The sequence below is a fragment of the Phyllostomus discolor genome, chromosome 3, assembly GCF_004126475.2.
Source record: "Phyllostomus discolor isolate MPI-MPIP mPhyDis1 chromosome 3, mPhyDis1.pri.v3, whole genome shotgun sequence".
NCBI lineage: Eukaryota > Metazoa > Chordata > Mammalia > Chiroptera > Phyllostomidae > Phyllostomus > Phyllostomus discolor.
Window position 1 is genome coordinate 202446554 of NC_040905.2, and position 24123 is coordinate 202470676.

At 44.5% G+C, this 24123-nt stretch overlaps 1 protein-coding gene across 2 annotated transcripts in view; it reads right to left on the reverse strand.

Annotated features, from left to right (window-relative positions):
- The window catches only part of BRINP1 (BMP/retinoic acid inducible neural specific 1), a 378646-nt gene that overhangs the window by 156201 nt on the left and 198322 nt on the right, over window positions 1-24123 (reverse strand). Inside the window, exon 1 of one of the 2 annotated variants that reach the window (XM_028529423.2) lies at window positions 14617-15002. The exons of the other annotated variant lie outside the window; for it this stretch is intronic. The gene's annotated coding sequence lies outside the window, so the exon portion shown is untranslated. Of the gene's footprint in view, window positions 1-14616; window positions 15003-24123 lie in introns of those variants that run through there. 2 annotated transcript variants of the gene reach the window in all.

The window sequence follows — 24123 nt, forward strand, 5'->3', positions numbered from 1 at the left end:
TGTCAAAAAAAAGAAATGCATGCATACCTACATGTCCATGAGCATGAGTGTGAACACACACACACACACACACAACCTGCATTCACACACTGGTACACTCAAATCAACATATAAACAAAAAAATTGTTAAACAGACTCCATTTCAAACACCAGCCCTGATCACTTCAAATCTAAGAGCCTTAGTTGGCCCACCTTCAAAACAGAAACTGTAATACCTACAGTAACTACTTCATGGCTTTAAAATCAAATATAGTAGCATGCATGAAAGCGCTTACTTCATTGTGAGAAACACAGTAGATGCTCAACAAAGGTATGTCAAAAGCCACATAATCATTTACATATCTTACCTATTCACGAGCGCATTCATTTCCACATAAGTTTATCCACATATGAATGCACATAGGAATCCATGAATATGTTCAGATGCAATTGCATACTCAGGTGAACAATACCCAAACTCACAGTGTATGTGAGTAGCACATGCACACACATACAAACACACACAGCTCCCATGGTACCCAGCAAAGAGTTCTATACACACTGCAGACCTCTTTAAGCTAGGTTCTTCCCACACCTGTTAAAATATGCCATTCCATCTGAGGTCCTCTGAGAGAATGTGGAAGGAACAACTGCTACATATAAAATGGGTGCCAGGTTAAAATTTTCAAAAGTCTTGGCCAAACAAGCCAATACTTCAGAGGAAACATAAGCAAGGACACAGACCAACAGTAGTGGACCTACCACGTGCATACAAGAGGGACCTCTGGGGCAAAAGACAGGAAGACTGGATGCCTGAAAATCCATGCTACGCACAACACTTGTCTAGAAACCTTGTAGAAGTCACATAGAACCACATATCGCTACTAACCTTCTGGGGTTTACAGTCCAGAGAAAGAAGACCGATGGTTAGGGGACTATTTTCTAAAATGACAGCACGGCTAAGATTGGCGAGCATGAGGAATTACAGCAGGGATGGAGTGAGTCAAGTCATTACGTTCTATTTTGCTTCAAGTTCTCTATGAAAATAAAGGTCTGTTTCAGATGTCAGCAAAGTCAACAATCACCCCACCAAGAACTTTTATGACACTCAGAAACTCCACCCGTCTCCACCATCAGTGCCAACTTACCATTAGTGTTATTACGTAGTATATCTTCCTTATAGCCACCTTTTCCTGTATAGAGATTCTCAAAAATGTTTGTGTGTTGAATGCTACATTGGTATTTTCCATGAACTGGGCAGGAAGGTGGACCAGATAGCCATAAAATTCCATTCGCTCCTAAAAGACTCTAATTTCATGATTCTGTGATTTTTAAGATTTGGCAGTACTAACAGTTTATTTTTATATTCCATGAATATTACATTCTATGAGTCTAGGAGAGTCTGACTCCAAGTTTTTATTATTCTGAGATTCCCTGATTCCAAGGTTTGATAGATCTTAAAACTCTACAACTATGATTCTAAAGTGCCAATATTATAAGAATCTGACACTTGGAGCTTACAATTCCAAGCCACCAGCACCTAGATGCAAACGTGTTTATTAAACTCTTCCCCATGAGACAGGCAGAACCTAAGGCAGGGTTAAAGTATTCACACATAAATGAGCAAGGCAGAGTGGTTGTAAAAAGAGAGAAAAAATGCCCAATAAGAGCTCCTAAAACACATCTCAAGGCTTTCCAAACATGTGCTTTAGCCCGATCTTCCCCCTAGACTCCATTCTATGGCCTAGAGATTGCGAATGTCTATTGCTAGAATACAGGTGTCATAGAGACAAGGCTTAGGGGTTGCTGGCCCTTCCAGCCCCAGCATCAACACAAGGCCTGAACCTAGAAGGCACTCAGTACATATTGTGAGATGGATTGAGTCAATCAGACTCATTGTGGAGCTCTTCGTCTTCCTTCGGTCCTACTGCCTCTTTGTAACCTTCCTCCACCTTTTTCCTCCTCCCTTCTCTTTCATCCTCCTCCTCTTTTCCCGTCACCTCTTAAGAGTATGCTAGAATGCCCACGGATAATAATTATACAGCCCTCACTGGAATCCACCGATGTGTGGATTATTATCCCCACTTTACAGATGAGGAGCCTGAGGCTTAAATGAAACAACTGACCCAAAGATCACATCATTAATGTGAGGGGGGAAAAAAGCATCCAATCTAAATTTTCTGACCCCCAAGCTCAGTAGTCCTTCCTTTATCCCATAGCTGCCTTGTCATGTTCTTAATAATAATACAAATGACTTCATAAAAGATTAAGAAAACCAATACTTCAAGAGAAGCCCTCACTTCCCATTCCTGAACTTAACCCTGAATTCATTGTGTCAATCAACGCCAATTCTCCTTTCAAGATTTCCAATAATGGAGGGCCTACCACACCCAACCGTTCATTTCATTTTCTGCTCTTTCTCCTCCTCTTGGGAGTGCTGTACATGGCATGTGTTTATTTTTCAATTAAAGCAAATTACACTTAATTTTGTTTTGAGAACTTTTTGTTGTTGTTGTTTATGAATTTCACAGCCCAGGGTGAGATAATCGAGACCCTGCTGGTTTGGGAAGCACTATTGAGAGAACGCAGGCCTAGATGTTACACCACCTCAGAGGAAGTTATCCTTCACCCCTCCCTCTCCCTTGTCCCACTGTCACAGTGTCTCTCCATCCAGCCACTCCTTTGTCACCGCCCCAGCCTAGAAGGACGTCTTCTGTCTGAACCATTACCATAACCTGACACCAGGCTTCCTCTCTCCCCTCCTCCCTGTCTTCCCCAATCCCAGATCTAATCAAGTCAAGCATTTTAGCAGCCACCCACAATTTTCTAAACACAGATTACTGAATATGAGCCCCAAGGCTTTATATGGTGCATCCCTAGATTATTTCTCCAGCTCCACCCCTCAGCACACTCTGCAGTCACGAGGAACTATTTCCTCTCCACTCTCTACGTGGAATGCTTTTTCTCCACCTCTCCGACTGGCTGCTTAACCTTCATGGCTCGCAGAGACAGACTCCCTCTCTGCTCCCTAATGTGCTGTGGCTCCAATTTCAGCTACCTGTATTACCTCAGGTTGCGCACAGGTCGCCTATCAGACTGGCTCCCTGATCCCCCAAATTCTACTACTTAAAATGTCAACGACCTAAGTAAAAAATATTCATTAGAGAACTATTATGAAAGACAGGTAATATAAAAGGGAGAATAAAACTTTTTCCTAATGAATCACCCAGAGACAAGCACTCAAACATGAGGGTGCATTTGAAGCCATGCGATCCACAGTATTTTGTACCTTCTATAGTTTCTAACTAATAGTTCAACCAAAAATACGTCCATGTCAATAAATGTCATGTGTGCCACTTACTGAGCCCTTACTATAGATGAGGCATGTTGCGAAGTGCTGTATATACGTGACATTCATCCTCACAGCAAGACTGTCAGGGAGGTACCGCTGTCAGCCCCGTTTTATATACCACAATCCCTGCCTTCATTCCTCTGTTTAACTTCTGAATGTGCCCCTCTGCTACTACTCTTAATGACTTGTTAAATATTCTTAACAGTCATGCATAGATGCTGCATCCCCCAATCTAGAGACGAGGACACCAAGGCTCAGGTGGAGTAATGCCATTGTCCAAGGCTACACACTGAGTCCATGCCATGTGAAAGAAATGGACTCTCTGTTTAACTTGAAAGTGGTTGGAAGCTTGCACGCTGGAGCTGGAGTGCCAGCTCTGCTGCTGGCTGACTCTGTGGCCTTGGCCGGATTGCCTGATGTTTCTGTGCCAGTTTCCTCATCTATAAAATGAGAATGACAATGGCAATTCCTCAAAGAGATATTGTGAGGATTTAATGAGTTTATATGATCGGGGCTTTGAACAATGCCTGGCAGATCATCAACATTATATAAATGTTAACTATTATTACTTTTTATTATTATTACACCCTGTTGCATTAGAGGAAATGTTGCTCATGACCCCAGGTATGTTCTCCAACTGGAAATGTCTTGTAGGAAAGAGATTATTACCAGGTTCAAGGCACTACCTTGCAAATGAGCTTGCTCAATCATTTTTACCAATCCCTTTTCCCCGCTATGTGGCAATGTGATACCAGCAATTAGAGGAGAGATTGAGAGTAGGAAAAGGCTCTAAAATATGTCAAATGACTGAGACAGATTTCTTTATTCTGAATATTACCATGGGTCAGAAACCAGAATAAGACAGAGGATAATTGGCCATTAGAGCTGAAAGTCATCTTCACCATAGTCCAGTTTAACTTTCCCTTATTTTTTTTAGATATAAACTATTTTCTCTTTAAGATTCAACAGTATCTGAGTTGGTTCTAATCCCTTAGCCCTCTGCAGCCCATGTCACTGTAGCTCTTGGTGTGGTTTTCCAATCTGTAGGACCAGGGTATTCAGGAAGTGCATAGAGGAGAGCAGCTGATTGACAGCAGAGCATGCTGCTTGCTCTTGTGTGAACTCTGTTTATCATCCTTTTCCTCAGGATTCCCCCCTTCCTCACCATTACAATTTATTTTACCAAGTACTTACATGTCATCATACGCTTTATCTCATTTACCCCTTATAGTCATACTCTGAAGTTGAAATTATCCTCCCCATTTTCCTGACGAGGACCTTGTGGCTCAGAGGTGAAAGGATTTGCCCCAAGTTATGTAATAAGTGATAGCATCAGGTCTTCAACCCGTATCATCAGACACGAGACATAACATTCTTTCATTGGCCTGAGCTCCTGCCATCTGCCCTCTAAGGCATCATCCAGTTCTTAGCAGCACGGTGCCCTCCCAAAACCAAGGTTGATTATTGCTGCTGGGTTTCTATTGTCTTAGGTCAAGTCCATTGTTGCAAATCGTCAACCATTCTGTCACACAGGCCCTGCCTTCCATCCCTGTCTCGTACACATCTAAATGAGAAAGGCATCCATCTGACAGGGTTCAGGACAGGGTATAGATGGCTCTGCTGATGGGAGGCTTCGTAAATCTCCTTAATAACCTGCATTTTCCTTTCTCTCCTTTCTCTGTCAACACCATGAATATCTTCTCCTTTTCCCATATTTTCTAGCTGCCAACTCCATAGCCTTTTAAAAATACTAATTTAACTTCACAGTGCCTCGGCAGGAAACTTAGCTTGCCTTGTTTATTTGCACCTTAAAGATGTGGAAGTTCAAGTGCTACTGAGGCCAGGACCAGTAGTCATAGAATAAGCTAACTTCTAACTCTGGGCCAGAGCTAAGATCGTATGTTTCTTGAGAATGGAATAACCAAAGCCACCTTTGGTAACACTAGCCCTTTTAAAAGAAGCCCATGAAGTAGCACCGTGAAGGTGACATGAATTGTGACAGCCAGATGTTATAAAAGATTATATATGTGCTTATGTGTATATATATGTGTGTGTATGTGTGTATACATATATACATATATACACACACATATATCTTTCTCTTTGTCTAAACATACACGCACACATACATGCACAGGTATGTATAAAGAAAGGAATATTGAATGGGGTTGAGAATAGGTAGGAAAGAGAAGAACACTAGATATAGGGGAAAGGTTCAAGGCTGAGTTCTCCGTTCCTATCAGTGGAACTTGAGTGCAGATGTGGTCATAAGATCATCCACTATAAGAATGTGATACGAGGGATGGGCCTTCTAGCTAAAAATAGAAATTTGGGACCCATTTGGCCAACAAACCTATAAAAAGCCCAAAATACTCAAGTTCACTAATAATACAAAAATGAAAACAGCAATGTGATGCCATATAGCATTAACAGTTTGTTTTTTAATGCCAGCATTCGGTCTTGGCAAGAATGCAGGGAATAAAAGACACTCTTGTGTAGCATTGGTGGAAATCTGTATTGAATACAGTGTTTTATGAAATGTGATTTTCGTTCTTTCATTTAAAAACAAACAAACATTGTTTACCGAACACTAATTTTGTGCCAGACACTGTTCTAGGAGCTGTAAATACAGCGGTGATCAAAGCTGACTTGTCCCTGCCTCCTCGGAGCTAACGGTCCCGTGAGGAAGATGATAAATAGGTAAACATACAGGCCATCAGATGAGTGTACTAGAGACAGCAGGTAACGTGCTGGGAGAGGACTCGCTGTTTTGTACAGGTGGGCAAGGGAGGTCCTCACTGAGATGACGACCTTGGGGCAGAGACCTATTAGGTTCCCACTACCAAACAAAATATATGCCATGCTTGGCACATTCACTTTGCCACACTAGGAATGGTTTCATACTTGTGACATTTCAGCCATCTCTAAATATTGTGGATGAAGGTCCTCCCATCTTCTTTTGCCCTGACCCACCTGCCTCAGCTGGTTGAGCCTCATCTCACAAAGCGAAAGGCTGCCACTTTGATTCCCAATCAGGGCACGTGCCTGGTTGTGGACCTCGTCCCTGGTCAGGGCACGTACCAAGAGGCAACCAATCAGTGTTTCTCTTCCTCTCTTTCTCCCTCCCTTTCCCTCTTTTTAAATGCAAATAAATAAAATATTTTTAAACAATCTTTCCAGAACCCCTTCGCATTCTATGCTATGTTCTGCCTAAATCTATGATTCCCACTGTCAGGGATGACAGAGAGCAGGGCATGTGACTGATAAAGTAATAGTTTTAGGAATCACTTGTAAGGCTTCACTGGACTTTGGACGATGCTGTCCTGTTGACCTGCATTCAGAATAAAATTCTTGATGACCCCTCTCAGCCCTCCCTTGCCTTGGCCACCTCTGGCAATGGCATTTGATGAGAACCACTTTATTCCAAAGAGTGGTCCCTCCAAAATGTGTCCTGGCAGAAAAAAAACATATTATCACCCCCTGCAGGTAATCTATTTTTTAATCTTTCCCCTACATTCCCAAACATAACAAAAAACACTAATTTTATTGTTTAAATGGCCCTTGTGCTTTGTGAAGATGTTTTTATAGTGCCAGCCAAGGCTCCTTCTAGGTCCTCCCCTGGCTGCCTATAAACTCAGAGCCCATCAAACTCTGTGAGAAATCTAGTTTACCCCTTATTGTATATTCATAAACTAAAACGTACTCACTTAAGGCAAATGCCTGTGTCATAGCTCTCAGAAGCTTCTTTTGAGGTTTTCTGGGGGTTTCCAGGGTCTCTAGGAGTCACACAGCCCACCAGGGTTTCATCTACTTTTGTGGACTGCAAAGTCTTAGAATGGAGATGCCAGAACTGACCATTTGGAAGTGTGGGTCCTCTAAAAAGTGGTCATATCCTCAATGACTGCCCATGCTCCACCTGAAGCAGCTTGTAATCTGTAATTTGACTGTGCCACATTACTCCTAGGATCCCTTATTTCTCACAGAGGTTCCCACCGGTTCATTTGCAGGACCTCTGAAAGGCCAGATAAATTGTATCTCGGCAACCCCTTCTGGGCCAGGATTGGGTTAACCTTTACAAAGGGTTTTAGCTGTTCAGATAGGTCATTTACTTGGAAGCCTACTGCTCCAACCTTCACAGTTTAACAAAAATGATTGCATCTTCACTTTTGTTAATTGCCTTTTGCATCTACCTCTTCACCCTTGGGGGGATACAGTCTCCTAGGTGTTCCCAAGATGGTCCCAACATCACTGTATGCAGCTTTGCACCCGTGAGACAAACCTCTGCAGATGCAGAATGGGATTTGTTCAGAATGATATATTTTGTGTCCCCGCCGGGCCCCCTATTCCTGTGTGTGTCCTCCACTGGAGAGCAGACAGCCAGGGTAATTTACCACTCTGAACTTTCTCACACTCATTCTATTTAGTCTCTGCTTCTTAAGTCCACCTGCAATTTCTAAGAGAGAGTTCCTTGGAGAGACAAAGATCCCCTTCACCCTCATACGAAAAAAAAAAAGAAATTAATTTCACTTTTCCTCAGCCTCATTATCTTCTTAATTGTCTTGTTTGCCCCCTCAGTTAGCAAGGACTGTCCACGGATTTCCAGGCAGCCTTTTTTTGGCTACTGTGTTCCAGAAAAACAGTGGTTTTTCAAGCTACCACTTAATCACTCTGTTGTTGAGAGTTAGAACAGCAGCACATCTATCCCACTCAGCCACCCTGTCTTGAGCCACAGTCTGTGCCCTGAGGTGTGACTTCTTTCAGATTTGCTCATTTTTGAGAAGACATCTAAACCTTATGATGAAGCATGGCCGTCATGCGCGCGTGTGTCTCTCTCTCTGCTTTTACAAGACTCTTGTTGTGTAATGTTTCCAAACAGCTTAGCAAACTCTTTCAGGGAGGCAGGACATAGTTCGGCACTTCACAGTTTGCAGAAGGCAAGCCCAGGAAGGGGGCAGATGTGTTTGTAAGGTGGTCCAGATACACAGTGGTTGAAGCCAGGACTAGAATCAGGGGGCCTGAGTCCCTGTGCTCCTATTACATGAAATTTAGAATGCAGAGGGATGTAACATGAAAAGATACAGTCTCTGACCTCCAAGACCTTGAGTCTTAGCCACACTTTTCCTTCTTGTCATCATCTCTACCTCCGTGTTTTCCCCTGATCTTCCACTTCCCCAAACTCTTACAGAAACTTCTGAAATGACAACTACCAGTCTACCCTGAATGGTAATTACTTATAAATTTGCAGATCTCCTCTATTAGACGGCCAGCACCTAGCAGGATTCATCACCATACCCCCGAAGTCATTTTGTTCAAGGCCTTTCCCAGACAAGATATGCAATAAATATTTGTGGATCCAGGTTGATTCCAGCTGTCTTCCTTTTCCACCAGATTTCATTTCAATCGTCTTCCCCCCAGGTATTCATTTCCCTTCCTCATTTTCTGTCCACCTCCCCTCTGCCCGCCTCCCCCCTCTCTTTAGATCTGGGTATCTCCAGAGTATGCAGCACTCAGAGCAGAACTAGAGATTAAGATTGGAAGGGCTCATTGAAATGGCTGACAAAAGGTGGATGCAATGGAAATCCACTGACAGTACTTGGTGATGAGCTTCTATCAGTCTCCAAACTCTCCTCAGCCAAGTCCTCACACAACCTGCTTCCCAAACAGGGAGATTCCCAAAAAAAATAAATAAAGATGTCAACCTTTCATTCCTTCACCTTGCATAAGGCTTCTGTGGTCTGATCTCTGCCTACCTTTCTTATTTTTAACTCATGACATTCTCTTTCTTATTCAAAAACTTAACCACACTATCCCTTAAGTCATCTCAGCTTGCCCCTCTTTAGTGACTTCGTCTTTGTTCTTGTTTCTGCCTCTAATATTCTTTCCCCACATAGTCACATGGCTGGTTCCTTCTATTTAAATCTCAGCTCCAATTCACCCCCTCAGAGAAGTTTTTTCCCAACTCCCCTGCCTCAAGTTATACCATCTTCATTCCTTTCTAGCCTATTACTCCAAATTATTATTTGTATGACATTTACAATTCTATGAAACTTATCTATTTTTGATTCATTTATTATCCATCCCTTCCCACTAGACTAGGGGGCTCCATGAAAATAAGACCACATTTATGATACATTTCTAATGTCTAGATCTGTGCTTTTCAATAACACTCATCACTAGTCATAAATAACTACTTAAATTATAATAAAACTAAGATGAAAAGTGTAGTTCATCAGCAATACAGCCATATTTTAAGGGCTCAGCAGTTACACGTGGTTCATGGCTATCATACTGGAGAGCCCAGAGAATATAACCACTATCACAGAAAGTTCTGTTTGACAAGATTGATCTAGAGCAATAATTGAAAAAGACTGAGAACCCCATATTTGTTGAATAAGTGAATGAATGGATGACTGTCTATAATCTCTCAATTTCAGGTCACCCTCCCCACATTTGTGGTTTCTAAACTCTATAACTCAGACAAACTAGAAAATATCCGTAAAACAATACCCAGCTTAGTCAGGGGCCCAATGGTACAGGAGGTGAGGCTGTGAAAATGGCCCCATGTAATCTAAACAAGAACACTCCCGGGAATGCGATCATGCTTCCACAATACACGAAGAGCTGGCATTTGGGAGAGAATTATACTAGTGTTGGGTGATGTCAGGCCTTAGAAGGCAGATTGAGGGTCAAGATTCCAATAAAGCTCTTTCTATAGAACATAGGCTGGTTTGTGTGATACTGAGTTTGCTGTTGCTGAAAGTACTAAAAAGGAGACTGAGTGGCTATGTGTTACAGACATTACAAAAAAGATTCTTGATTCTTCAATGAGGAGAAAGGTTTTGCTACTGAGAAACCTGCAAACACAGATCTTTTGATTCAATGACTTTATGACTCCTTCATAACAACAATTTCAAAGAGTTAATAATAAGCCCCTGACTATTCCTGGCATCTACTGAACAACCCGATCCTGTTCGCCATCCACAGTGGTTACCATTAAGGCATTGGTACCCTGGAAAGAGTAGAGATGCCAAAGCAAGGCCTTAGGTTCAAGTCTCATCTGTTCTTTATGCGACCTTAGGCCAGGGACCAGCCAGCAAGAGTTTCACTATCCTCTTCCGTCAAGGGGCTGTACCTGTCTCACTGGGTGAGAAGAAAGATTAAATGACAACTAATTGCCATAACACAGTGAGGAAATGCTCACTTCAAGTAATTTTACCTGTCTGCATCATCATTGATATCCCTGTATCGTAGGTACAGTGGTGCAATTTTGAAGCCATAATTGTGTTGCTTTGAGTGAATACGAAGCAATGAGAGAGAGGGAAAGAGACAGAGAGAAACAGAGGTGGGGGAGAGGAATTACCTCTGCTGCTGAGACTGGAAAACAGCAACAGCAAACATTAATAGAACAACTAGTATGTGTCAGTCCTTGGGGATTAAAAAAATGCTCCTAAAAAGACCATATGGAGGAGGGCAAGCTAGAAATATACCCACAGAGCTATCAAGTAGGACAAACGGAGATGCAAGTTAAAACAGAGTTTCAGAGAAAATCACACAAAAGAACAGAAGATAAAGAGATTGATTCCAAACTAAGATTTTGGGAAGACCTCCTGGAAGGGTCATTTGAGCTGGATGTTGAAATGTGGGTGGGATTTTAGAAAGTAGATGCTGAAGTTGCAAAATAAAGGAGACAAGATAAAGCTATTCCTTGCGGAAAGATCAGGATGAAAAACAATGAGGGGGATTCTTTGGGGGATGACATTTGAAGGTTTGTCCTCTTCACACAATTCCCGTCTTGTCTTTAACATGATTACGAGGAATTCATTGGCCAATTTGTTTGTCTTTGGAACTCAGCAAGTGTGATGCAGGGAGAGAAGAAGGGCAGGATATGCCTAACCTTAGTAGCCTGTTCGGGTGATACACATGGGTGATTTTGTCTAAGGAATTGGGAGAGGACAAACCAGAAGATGCAAATCACAAAATGTCTCTGTACGGCTGAAGGCCCCTTGGGCAAAGACCTTTCCAGACAAATAGAGGGCTTTGTGGTCAAGAGTACAAACTCTTGCAAGCACCTAGATGTTTTATTTGGACTGAGCAGGAGAGGGTGTAGAGACTGTTTTTAAGGTCCCTACCTGTGCTGTTTCAAATAAATACGTTGCAGCCTCAGCTGGGCCATCTAAAGTCAACAGGGGCCCAGGAGCTGATTTGGAATCTCGAAGCCGGTTCTCTTTGGTTGAAATGGAGTCACAGCTCCCCCTTCTGGGAACTGAAGTGCCATCCAGCCTCGGAAAAGCCTGCTTGGAAAAGGCTCTATTGCAGATGGGCCTGAAACCCCCATGTTTTTTTTTCCCCGTCAGTGCTCCTGCACTCCCCAAAACACACATCCAGGAGTCCGGGAGCATCCTCCTGTGTGGGCCTGATTCTGACTTCTCAAAAGCCCATCTTTCTCAGGGCTTTACATTTCTCCTTCCCTGTGACTATGTGTCCCAGTCTTCCTGTGGGTGATGCCTTTACGTACAGGAACACACATTGGTGCGGAGGTTGCAATTCCCTCTTGGGGAATACAGCAAGTAGGAAAGGTTTCTGGATCTATGTATGCACACGTCTGTATGCACGCCTGTATGCATGTGTGCCCACACAGGCCACAGTGACTGTGAGGTGGGTCATAGGTACGAGGGTGAGATTCTCATTAATTTGCTGGAAGTATTTGCATCCGTGGATGGGTATACACTTGGCTGTGTGGAAAGCAAACCATTCCTTAATAAAGAGCTCAGGTACAGTTCAGATGCACTACAGTCATAGCCAGGACTGGATGCCTGCCCGTGTGTAATTCTCTGAAGGCACTGGAGAGAGAATGTATGTTGTGTGTGTGTGTGTGTGTGTGTGTGTGTGTCTGTCTAGTGAGGAGAGTGACTGAGGCATTAGACCCTTTTTCCCCAGGGTCACGTTTTCAGCGGAGCAGCTTTGAGACGCGTCTCCAAAATGAGAAGTTTGATGATGGAGGACGAGCGATTGTCTTGGGTGGGAGTGCAGGGGCAGGACAGGGGTGAGGAGCAATATACAGTCCCTGGGCAGTGTGGCCCATGACCTGAGTGTCGGGGCTTCGCGGGTTCTGGCCCTGGCATACCACCAGCTCCCTAGAGGGGATTCTCATTCCCTCTCTGGGCCACAGAGTCCTGCCTGTCTACTCTTTAATATTCCTTTCAGACTTGATCGTCTATGGATTGAAAAGAGAAAAATAGGAGCAGTTCCTTACACGAGGGGGGGTCTCCTCCTCTGCCTTCACACCCCTATCCCTAATGAACTTGGAAGCTCTGTTCTGCTCTGAGTTTCTGGAAGCAGATTCCCTGTAAAGGCTTCAGTTTCAGGTATCAGCCTCTGGCCAGAGAACGGTGTGTCTGCAAGTGCTTGCAGGTAGCACCGGCACCCACCCGCCAGGGCAGGTTCCTGCCAATACACGTCTGCCTTTTTCTCTCTCTCCCCAGTAGATACATATATACATGCATATAAATAATTTCTAAGACAAGGATATTTCTACTTTCATTTTCCCAAAAGGTCTTTTCAGCGGCCCCTTCCCAGCCAGGCACGAGGCCGTGTCCCAGCATCTCAGCCCTTGTCCTCCCCTAGCCTTGCTTCTGAGAGCCGAACCACTGCCTCTTACCTTGAAAAAGTAACAGCTGCCGAATCTGGAAGCCATGAACAGCAGTAAAACTCAGCATTTTTTGCTGAGTCCGGCAAGCCTTGAAGAGGCAGCCAGGAATCAAATCAATGGCTGGCCCTAGAGTCCCAGCCCAGCAGGACCTGGTCAGGGTGGCCAAGGACTTACCTAGAGAGCCTCCCAGGAGGTGGAGGAAAGAGGAAAGAAGGACTTGGCCCCAACTGTCTTCCTTACGGAGATTCTTCCCACCGCCACCCCCGTGCCCTTGGCAGTATGTTGGAACCAAGGAAGAGATGTGAAGTACAAATAGCAGGACAGCAGTTTAAGTCAATTACTGCCATACCCTGCCATGAGTTCTCCACCCACAACCCGCTCCCAAATTGTAGGTCTCCGTCAGCGCTGAAACACAGGCGCGCGCGCACACACTGCCCCTCTGCCTTCTCCCAGTATCCTCCGCACTCCAGGGGAGCCGTGAGGAGGTTCCGTGTAGGAAGACATGCTCTGGGGCTTCCCAAGCCTGTCTGACACGGGGAAGAGAGAACGGAGTCTGTCTTAGGAGAACACCCCATCCATCTCCTTCCATATTACCCAGCACTCCTCCCAAATGAAATTTGTAGGAATTGGAGATCCTGTGTAACTGTAATGGATGAGCAAGTCCCTGAGGACTCCTTCTCCTTTCCCTTTAAGGGGATCCATGCAAACTTGCCCAGATCCTCTCCCAAAGCACCAGCAGCAGAAGGTGCTGTTATGCTGTAACAATTACAAATGAAGAAGCAGGGCAGAGTCTATCCCAGACTTGTCAAACCACGGATAAGGAGCTCATTGCCGACTTCTTCCTTTCTATGTCACCCACTACCCAGTGACTCCAAATTCCCATCAGGATCCTGGAGCCTGCCGAGTGTGGAATTTAAAGTGACAGCAGCTCATTGCCTCAACATTTGGCCATTTCTCTTTCATACGAAACGGTGAGTCCAAGTGCAGCAGGTCTCCATCCTTTGCAGAATTTTCCTTCAAGGGTACCAATATTGGGCTAAATAAGGTACCGTCCTCATCCCCATAATCCTCCCCCAACCCCAAGCCCAGGGCCCCAAGAGGAAGTCCACAGCGGGTTTCCCGATGGCTGTGTGATCCTGTAGTAAGGATCCCATTCCGTGTGAGCTGGAGACCTAATTAAAAAGACACACAACGCACACATACAAACACATACGTACAAACATGCGCGCACACATCGCGTCTTAACTAGGTTATAGGACCCCTCTTTACCCCTCCTGTGTACGCACACACACACACACATCACAATCACAGGCACCAAACGCGAAAGGCGACGCTGCACACGCAAACACACACGAGCACCACATCAAGTTCCCACCATGGTACACACGTCGGGAGCGCGCGGGGGAGCACAGAGGCCACTTACTAAAAGCCGCATTTAACCCTTTGCACCCCAGAATACTGAGCACCCCCCCCTTCCCGGGAACCTGAAAGGACTTAGAGGTGGCGGGAGGCAGGGGAAGAGAGGAAGGGTGCTGGGAGGAAGGGGGCGGGGCGGGCGGGGGCGCCCCAGATGCGGCCCGGGGCTGTCTCCAAGGGCAGATGGGCTGCGGGGCGCTGCGCCCCGGCACCGCCTTACCTGGAGTCAATGTCCGTCTTTGGCGGAGAGCTGCAGGCGGACGCTTTTTATTCGGTTTGGTGGGAACTTGGGAGAGCCCTGCGTCCAGCTCGCATACCGGGAACGGCGCGGGGACTGCAGGCGTGAGGGTACCTGGCTCCTAGCAGCCTGGCTCATACTCAGCCGTAAAGTCCCCTTGGCTGGTCCCGAGGACAGGCATGAATCCCGGCTCCGGAAGGCGGTCACTATTCCCTCTGCCCCCGGCTTTCTCGCTGGTTCGCTCGCTCTCCCTCCCTCTCTCTTTCGTTCGCCTGCGCTTTCCTCCTCCCCCCAGCCAGATCAGTTCACAGCCGTGGGGACCCGGAGCGAGGCGGCTAGCGAATGGAGAGGGAAGTCCAAGTGCGCCGCGGTCTCAGGGCGGGGAGCAGGGGAGGCCGGGCTACGCGGGGGGAGGGACTTACCCGGAGACGGGCGAAAATGAATGGGGGAGCGGCTGCCGGGGGCGGGGAGGGAGGAGCCCAGAGCCCCGGTTTATTCTGAGGAGTGTTTTGTACGTCTTTAGGCGGAGGAGGAAGAAGAGAGGAGGGCGGCCTCTTTGCAGGGAGGGGCGGCCTGGGTGGTCTGAGGCTGGGCCGCTGGGGAGTCTCCTGGGTCTGGGGATAGGGTGGCGTGTCCCCGAGTGAGCACCGAAAGGGACTGCGAAACCCGCATCCTGGTGTCCTTAAGCGCGTCTGTGGCTGTGTGCTCCGCGAGTATCTGCGTGTTTCTGGGTATGCGGGTGCTTGTGTGTCTGTATCTGTCTGAGTGTGATTTCGTCTGGGGAGGTGCCCGTGTGGGTCTGTTTGTATCTACGTGCCTCTCTATGAGTATTGGACTGTTTGTTTCTCAGTGTGTGTAGGCGTGAGCCCACATAACCTCCCAGAATTAAGCAGGCTCTGCTCTAGGTGGGCAGGATGTAGGAGTGAGACGCTGAGGGGACGCAAAGTTCTCTCGATCGAACAAGCTCAGGAACGACAGGGTCGTGGTTTGCCTCTAAGAATAGGATTGTTGTTAGCACATGTATTATAATAACGCTGGCATAGTCTGCTAGAGAAAATGAGGCAAAGGGGCCGCCTGCCTATTCGAGGTAAAAGCCAAAGATGAGTTCCCACCGAGAGGTAGGGAAGGGGCGAGAGTACGATGGGGGCGAGAATAATGATACAGACACGGAATGTAGCCAGAGATGCAGGCTGCAGTTGCTGACACGGGGCCTCTGCCTGAAACGGAGAGGAAGGCCAGTACACAATTGGAATTCTCACACAGTGCATAGTCAGTGTGTTTGCTTACTTTGCATCCTTTTTAAATGTAAACTAAATCAGCAATGAAGACTCATAGCCCCTGGAAACTTGGGGAGTGGTAGGAGACAACCGTGAAACTACCAGATGGAGGTACAGGGAGCAATAAGGGAAAAGTGATGAGAAATTTAAAGGAACCCGGATTCAGTAAAAGTGCAGGCTCTGTACCAGCTGGAATCCTGCAACTATGGGATCTTGGTCACATTTCTTACCTCTTAAGCCTCCATTTCTCACCTGCATAATAAGAGGATATAAATACTTATCTCACATGGTTAGTGTAAGATTTAAATGAGTCAGTGTATGTAGAAGGACTTAGAATACTCCCTGACACCCAGTAAGCACTCAAAGCCTGTTACCTGTAATTACGATTGCTATTGTTATTAATGTTATTCGTAGGCAAAGGATGATCAGAGAGATGTGATAACTAGGGAGGCCTAGAAGGATCTAGGGCCTGATGAGTTAATCAGAGGGAGAGGAGTTGTGAAACAAAACAGAAGATACGTTATTGAGGGAGGAATTGAGAACTTGAGAAAATTGTTTAATTGGCGAGGAGGGAGGAAATAAACGAGGGGGAAACAGAGAACGGACCAGAATGAGCCTGGGTCTCAGCAGCAGCACAGTCCGGGGGTGGGGTGGGGTGGGGTGGGGGGCGGGAGGAGAGGGAAGCAGTAAGGCTACACTTCCAAGCTCCTCTCTGCTTCTCCTTCACTCTAACCCAAACCACGGGTGATCAGCACCACGGACAGCTCTCCAGCCACTGACCCAGGAAGTGATGGCGCGCGCTCTCTCTCTGCCTGGTAAAAACTTCTCCTTTTTGCTTGGACTGTTTTCTCCTTCCCTCCACTTCAGGTTGCAAGCCTGGGAAGAGGTTCTTGAGGCAGTTCGGACTTTGATTCCAACCACAGAGAGATACACTCCCCGCAAACGCTGCTTCTCCCATCCATGTCCGCGTGCAGCCCCAAGTTGACGTCTCCTGTTCCTCCCTCCTTCCTTTTTTCATTCTCCCCTGCCTGTTCTCTCGTCTTTCTCTACCCCATCTTGTCCTTTATTTTTTCCTTCTTTTCTCTCGGTCTCTGCATCATCTCTCTTTGAGTGAGAGTAGGCACAGCAGCCCTGCTGGGAATGTAGTTTTGAAATCAGACTGAAACAACCTATTTAGGCAGCCTCGGAGGAGGCCCAAGATATGACTAATTTCTTCTTAGCTCTTCTGTTTTAATCAGTCTCCCAACATGGGCTGTGGTCCAGATGCCTTAGAAAGAGAAGACTTAGCACTAAGGAATATTTTCCTATCTTCCTCTCCTCCACCCCACACAGCTAATATTTCCCTCAAGAAACACGGAACCCTTCCCAGTTCCAACTCTTGTTGGAGAAAAAGAGAAGAGGGAAAGAGAGAATTTTTGAACCTTTATCATGCACCAGGCATTTCATTTGGAGCTTCCCTATGTTATAAGTCTCAAAATGCTGTGAGGTATGGAGTAGCTGATACAAACCCATTTTTACATCATAGGAAATTGGAGCTTGGAAAATTTGAGTAGCAAGCCAAGGGACAGCTAGTAGATTATGGATTCAGATTTTCCACATCCAAGTCTAAGTCCAAACTCTTTACTGTGTCCTCTGGAAATAATGGAGGAGCATTGGGGTGATTAGAAAAGCTTAGGATTTTAATGGGGTCATCACACCCAACTCCAAATATCAACTTAAATGGCTGAGACCATTGATTGCATCTTCTGTGCCAGTGGAGTATTTATCAGCTCTTGTGCTGCAGGAGGAGGTGAAGGTTTTGCGTGGACAGATGTAAGACTTACCCAAGCCTTATGGCTTGAGTTTTGCATAAAACCCCAACCTTTTCAGGTCTTAGTTCATTTGCATTTGGCTCTGTTTAACTTCCCTGTCTCTATGAAGAAAGGCTAAGAGGGCCATTTTTAAAAGTCTCCAAAGACTCCTTGGTCATCAGAAAAGTTCTCAGTGCAAAACATTCCTAATGAATTATGAAGAAAGCAATCGGAACCATATGGATAACATTTCTGCAGAAATACACATGGGTGGGAAAAGGTTTAGAGGCCAAAAATATACTTCCTTTTTTTTTTCTTCTTTGCCAAAGAAAGAACATTTAAAGCAGCTTGAGATATGTGAGAAATGTCTTGTTCTTTCTTTGGGGTGGGTGTTGGTGAGCAGCTGTTTGCTTTTTCCACTGAATTTACCAAGGGCTTGCATGGGGAGGAGGTGCCAAAGAATTAGGGTAGACTTAAGAAGGAACTTCCTGTCTGTAGATCTTGGGTGATCTAGAATGGGACCTTTTTCCAAGGACATTTAATGAGACAATGTGATGGTTCCTTTTTAGTTGTCCCATTACGATGGCTTGATAAGCATTGGATCATATTTTTAGGGTTATAGGTCTATCTGAGAACCTCACAATTTCTATAGACCCTCTCTCTTCTGAAAAATATATGTACAAAAATACCCACAAAGTTTTGCCTGGCATTTCATTTGTCAAGCTCATTTGTGGATGTGTATACCTGGATCCCAGCTTCAGGACCTCTAGAGTAGATAACTTTTTTGGTCTTCGGCCTGACCTTGGGTTTTATAGGCTGCTTCACTATATTTGAGCTTAAGAAATTGAAAAGTGGAAGTCAATAGGGAAATCAAAACCAGGTAAGCAGCCATTTTTTCCCAAGAAATAGGAAATACTAACAAATGTTCAGTGACAAAGTGGAGGTTTCACTTCCCCCTCATTAAATAAAAATAAAATTTAGCCCTATTTGTGCAGGATGCAGAGCCACCTGCCACTGCCTCAAAAGCTTAAATTTGCTACTCCTGTCAAATCCCAAAGGAGTTAAAATCCCTTAATCTGGGGTCCTTGGGGTTCAGAACAGACTGAACAACTGCAGGAAGAAGCCCATATTTGTTAAGAGCCTACTGAACATAAGGTGGTATGAAAGATTTAGAAATAAATATCTCCCTTAGTATCTGTCTTCTAGAAGTCTAGACAAAGTCCATTGCTGAGCTGTACTTATCTCTAAACAATCACAGTGTACCACGGAATGTAGCTGGCATGTGACGGTCTCTAGGAAATGCTACAAGAGCTAAGAGGAGAAAAAGTTTGCCTTTATATGAGATACATTTTGTACCTATCAAGAGCTATTTTTTTTTCTTTGTTTTAAAAGCAGCTGAATTAATAAGAGCTAATATTTACTGAGTGATTACTATGTATGAGCAACATTCAAGCCTTCCTTGTCTTGCTCATCTAGGTTTTTATTAGCATCTCCTAATTGAATAAAAATGTTATATGCCATTTAGTCCTTCATCTCTCTCTCTCTCTCTCTCTCTCTCTCTCTCTCTCTCTCTCTCTCTCTCTCTCTCTCTCCCCCCACTCCCCCCCACCCTCCCCCTTCTCTCTCTCTCTTTCTCCCTTTTCACTGTCACCCTTCCCAAACTTGTTGGGGCAATATGCTCAAAACACAGCTCTTATCTATCACTATGCTTATCCAAAACCTGAAGGATTTTTAATTGCATACCAATGCACCAAAGTCTGAACTTTTCTGCCCAGAAGTCAATGCCCTCCATCACCTGGCCCATGTTCTTTACTATATTATTTATACCTAGTTATCATCCCTGTACCATCACTGCTAACAAAAATTAACTGCTAATTGCTTCCAGTTCCCAGCGTTCCTCCCTTTGTACCCTAATTAGACTGGTCCTTCTACTTCCATGTCTTTTTTTCCCCAGTGACCCTTTATTTCTGAGTGACAAAGTATGGCCCCTCTTTAAATATCTATTTCACATATGTCCTCTACTACTTCAATTAAAATAAAACACACTTTAACATGAGGTATACAAGGCTTGATTTTTCTCCTTAATATCATGTCTCTCCTCCACTCCCACCACACTGGCACTCTGTCAGTTACTAGAGTCTACAAAGTTCTTTGATGCCTCCCAGGAGTGTCCAACCCATGGCCTGTGGGCTGCATGGTTCTCAGGATGGTTATGAATATGGCCCAACACAAAATCATAAATTTACTTAAAACATTATGAGATTTGTGTGTGTGTGTGTGATTACATGTCGTAATGTATTTAATGTGTGGCCCAAGACAACTCTTCTTCGAGTGTGGCCCAGAGACGCCAAAAGGTTGGACACCCCTGCCACCTTGTGCCTTCTGTCAGAGGCCACATTCCACCACTATCCAAATCCAGCTCACCCTTCCAAGAGTCAGGGGAACTGTCACTTCCCTGATCTCCGGACCAAGGCAGGTGCCCTGTTATCAGCACCCTCACACCTGCATGTCTCCTTCATAACATGCATCATCATTGTAATTAAACAGTGATTGGTGATATTTGTTTAATATATGTTTCCTGAGCTAGAACTAGAACTCAAAATCTTAAAAGTTATGTTCATAATGAGGCCTTGGCACATAAAAACACAGTAAAAAGGTATTAACCATGCCCTATGCTCCAGGACTGCTCTGTGCTTTGCAAATATTATTATATTTAATCCCTCAAATAGTCCTGTGATATCAGTACTATTATGATGATAATAACCCCCACTTTCATAAGAGAAACACTGAGGCACAGGGAGGTTAAATGCATTTCCCAATATTATATACCAGATCCAAGACTCAAACCCAGGCCTCCCTGCTACAGAAGCCAAGCCCACAGTCACCGTGCTACCCCAGGCCTTCACGTGGGAGAAGCTCAGGATACAGTTATTAGATAAACAGGAATTCTTGATAAACCCTTCAGTCTTTAAGAATATTAACACTCTTCACTTTCTGCTTTTCATGATGCCTATTTGCATATGTGACCCTTGACCTTGGTATTCCCCGCTACCGGCTGGGATCTTTCAGCAACCACACTGATATTCTGGAGCCAAGCCATCACCTGCTAGTACCTTGACTGGGGTTTGCATGCCTCCTGGTCCCTCAACAGGCTCCCTCAGGCACGAGAATGGATGTACTTGGACATGAGCACAGGCAAACTTGTTCCACTAGATACGCCCAGCTCTCTCAACTCCCTCTCTTCCATGCTGCCAGGGTTCCAGCTTCCTTACTCCTGAGCTTGCCCAAGGTATTACCTCTGTGGCATATGATCTCTAAAAACAAATTTTTAATATGTGTCCAGGAAAATACTATCCCGTTGGCTTCATCTCAAGGAATAACCCTACTGAAAATTTCAATATTCTACTTGACTTATTAATTCAGCATATGCAAACCCTTCTGAAACCTCAGATAGTTTCTCCCTTGTTTTGCTTTGTTTTGTTTTTTTTTTTTGGAATAGTACTTTTTGCAATGATTGAAAGATGAGGTAGGCACAGCAGGCAGCTCCACTTTACAGTAAAGGAAACAGGCTCAGGAACTTAGTATGGCTTACATGAGAAGAACCCTTTGTTACGATGAACCCACAGCTTGACCCAGGAACTCAAACACATCAAGGCTGGTGTACTGGTTCTCTCTTTATTTCTCTGTTAAACACTATTTTGGTGGTTTAATGATCAGTCTATCCCACCCTTCATCTCTCCCCTCACCTCCCTCTTCCCAATAAGCCTGCCTTACCCCAGAATCCACTCTCCGTCACATTCCACTAGGGGGAGCCCTACATAGGCTATTGGTAGCATTTGACTGCCTTGCATCCGTTTTCCTATTGCGTTTACACCACCTTTATTTTCCTTTGGGAAACCAGCCTTCCAAGTGTCTCAGTCCATTTGGTTCTATGGGTGCTGATTCTAGCCCCTGGCACTAGGGCATATGACCAAGGCTGGTCAGCCAGGGTGTTCTATGCCAGTGCTCACTATGGTTGGTTTAGATATCATGCTGACACAGGTTGGTACAATCATTGTCAGGTCTAGAATATTTACTGGAGCTATTATTTAAAAGTACTCATAAAAACAAAATGATAATAATGGATATACTTAGCTGGTAAAATCTAGCTTGGAGCTCTTGCAATTCCCTCTGCTACCAAAATGAGGAGGACTGACTGAGAATGAAGGCAACATGAAGGAAGATTAACCACAAAATAGATCCAGACATACCGCCAGTCATAGACAGACACTTGACCTATGAGCCAATAACATTCCTTTCTGGTTAAGCCAGTCTGATTTGAATTTTTGTCATTCACTACCAAATATATGCTAATAGGACATTATCAATCAGGGTGATTGAGTTGTTAGATACACAATGTGAAGAATTTGACTTACAGAGACCAGAAATGGAGATGAACTCGGAGCCAGGTGAATAGCCATCAATCTAGGCCTATCTTTAGTAAGCCCTGTGCGCCAAACAAATCAAATCTATTTGTCCTTCTGGGACATGTTCTCAACTTACTCCGGAGGCAGAATTCTAGACCTGACTCCCAGTGACCCTTGCCCTTGTGTAACCCCTCTCCTTTGAGTGTGGGCAGACCCCAGGAATATATCACTGCCGTGATTATGTTATGTTGCAAGAAACAGTGGGTGGTCTCCAGGCCCTAACTGACAGCTAGCAGGAAATCAGGAACCTCAGTCCTACAACCAGAAGGGCATGGATTCTGCCTGCAACCTCTGCGCTGAAAAGAAGACCCCAAGCTTCAGATGACAATCACAGCCTTGGCTCACCTGTTGTTTTCAGTCTGATAAGACCCTGAGTGAAGAATTCAGTCATTCCATGCCTGGACTTCTGACCTACAGAAATTCTGAGACTATAAATGTGGCTTTTTTTTAAGTCCCTGAATTTGTGGTTGCACAAATTAATATAATCTATAAATTATATAGTTGTATCAAATTATATCTGTAGTCTTCCTTTTCAGTTCGGATGTTGCATGACAATACCTGCTGGTGCCGGATACCTGCAGATTTCTGTACAATATCTCAGTGCCCAATAGCCTACCTATGTCCATTCGGAAATACCTCCCAGGCTAGAGAAGGAGAAACTCCTCCCTCCCACTCAGCTTGTAAAGAAACTGCATCCAGTAACTTCTTTTCTTATAAAGCCTTGCTCTGTTGATTTATAATTTTGAAGTTAATTCTATCTGGATAAGCATGATTAACGGGGGTGGGGGGTGTGCAAGTGGGTATCTGTTTGTCCCACAGCTTGATCTCAGTAAGATGGCCTTCAATATGCTGACATCATTTTTTCTGAGGTGTGAATATGTTCAAGTCAGTGAGCATGGTGGATATGGGAAATAGACTTTGGAGTCAAAAGTAAATGGACTGGGGTCCAAACTTGACATCAGCACCTCCCAGGAAGGCACAAAATAAGCCTTGCTAAGAACTATATACATGTAGCATTAACCCTTTCCAGCCTCAATGTCTTCATTGAGCAAATGAGGATCCAATAATTTGTTCAGAATTTATTTACTCAGTACCTTCTCTAAGCCAGACCTTCGATCTATAACAGTGAACAGACCATTCCCCTTGGGAACACATAGTCTCATTAGGAAGTAACCTTTATCCCAGCAAGGTTTGTGTAATGATTAAATGAGTTCAGCACGTAGCACGAAGCCTGACATGCAATACCTAAATCAATGGGAGCCACACTTAGAGGTGTTATACCCCTAAGCGTTACATAATTATTAACAATAGCATTTCTTGAGCACTTACTTTGGGCCAGGCATTTCTTTGGGCCAACTGCTGTCCATGTTTGAACTCGTGTTATCTTCAGAAAAATCCCAGGGGTAGATGCTACGATTCTTATCTCTAAAAAGAAAAGAATTAGCAAGCATTAAACTAAGTTTAAATTCATAGAGTTGAACTCATAATTCAATGCATTTAACCATGATTTTCTACCACCTCCAATTTGATGCCTTTGAAGCAAAAGAGGGGAGAGAGTTTTTGCTTTGCTTACATGTTTCTTTTTGAATGGTTATACCTTCCCTACGCCTCAATCTTATACACCGTGAGTGCCTCATAGATGACAAATTCTGAGCAAGTTACAATCACTGACTGGGTCAGACAAAAGGATATCACTAGCATTGCCTATTTTCTGTATTGTTTTCATTTGCCATATATTTCATGCCCATAATGTGCCAGAAAGTTTGCTAAGAGCTTCAGAAATATTCTTTAATTAAATTAATTGATTAAAATAAGCTTCAAAAAACCCATGAGTCACAGGTCCTCTCCACTGTCGTCTATGAAGAAACTGAGGATCACAGAAGTAAAATGGTTTGCTTAAGAACCCAAGGATAGCCAGGGCTGACAATTGGCTGGGAATCCCAACCCTGGGAGTCT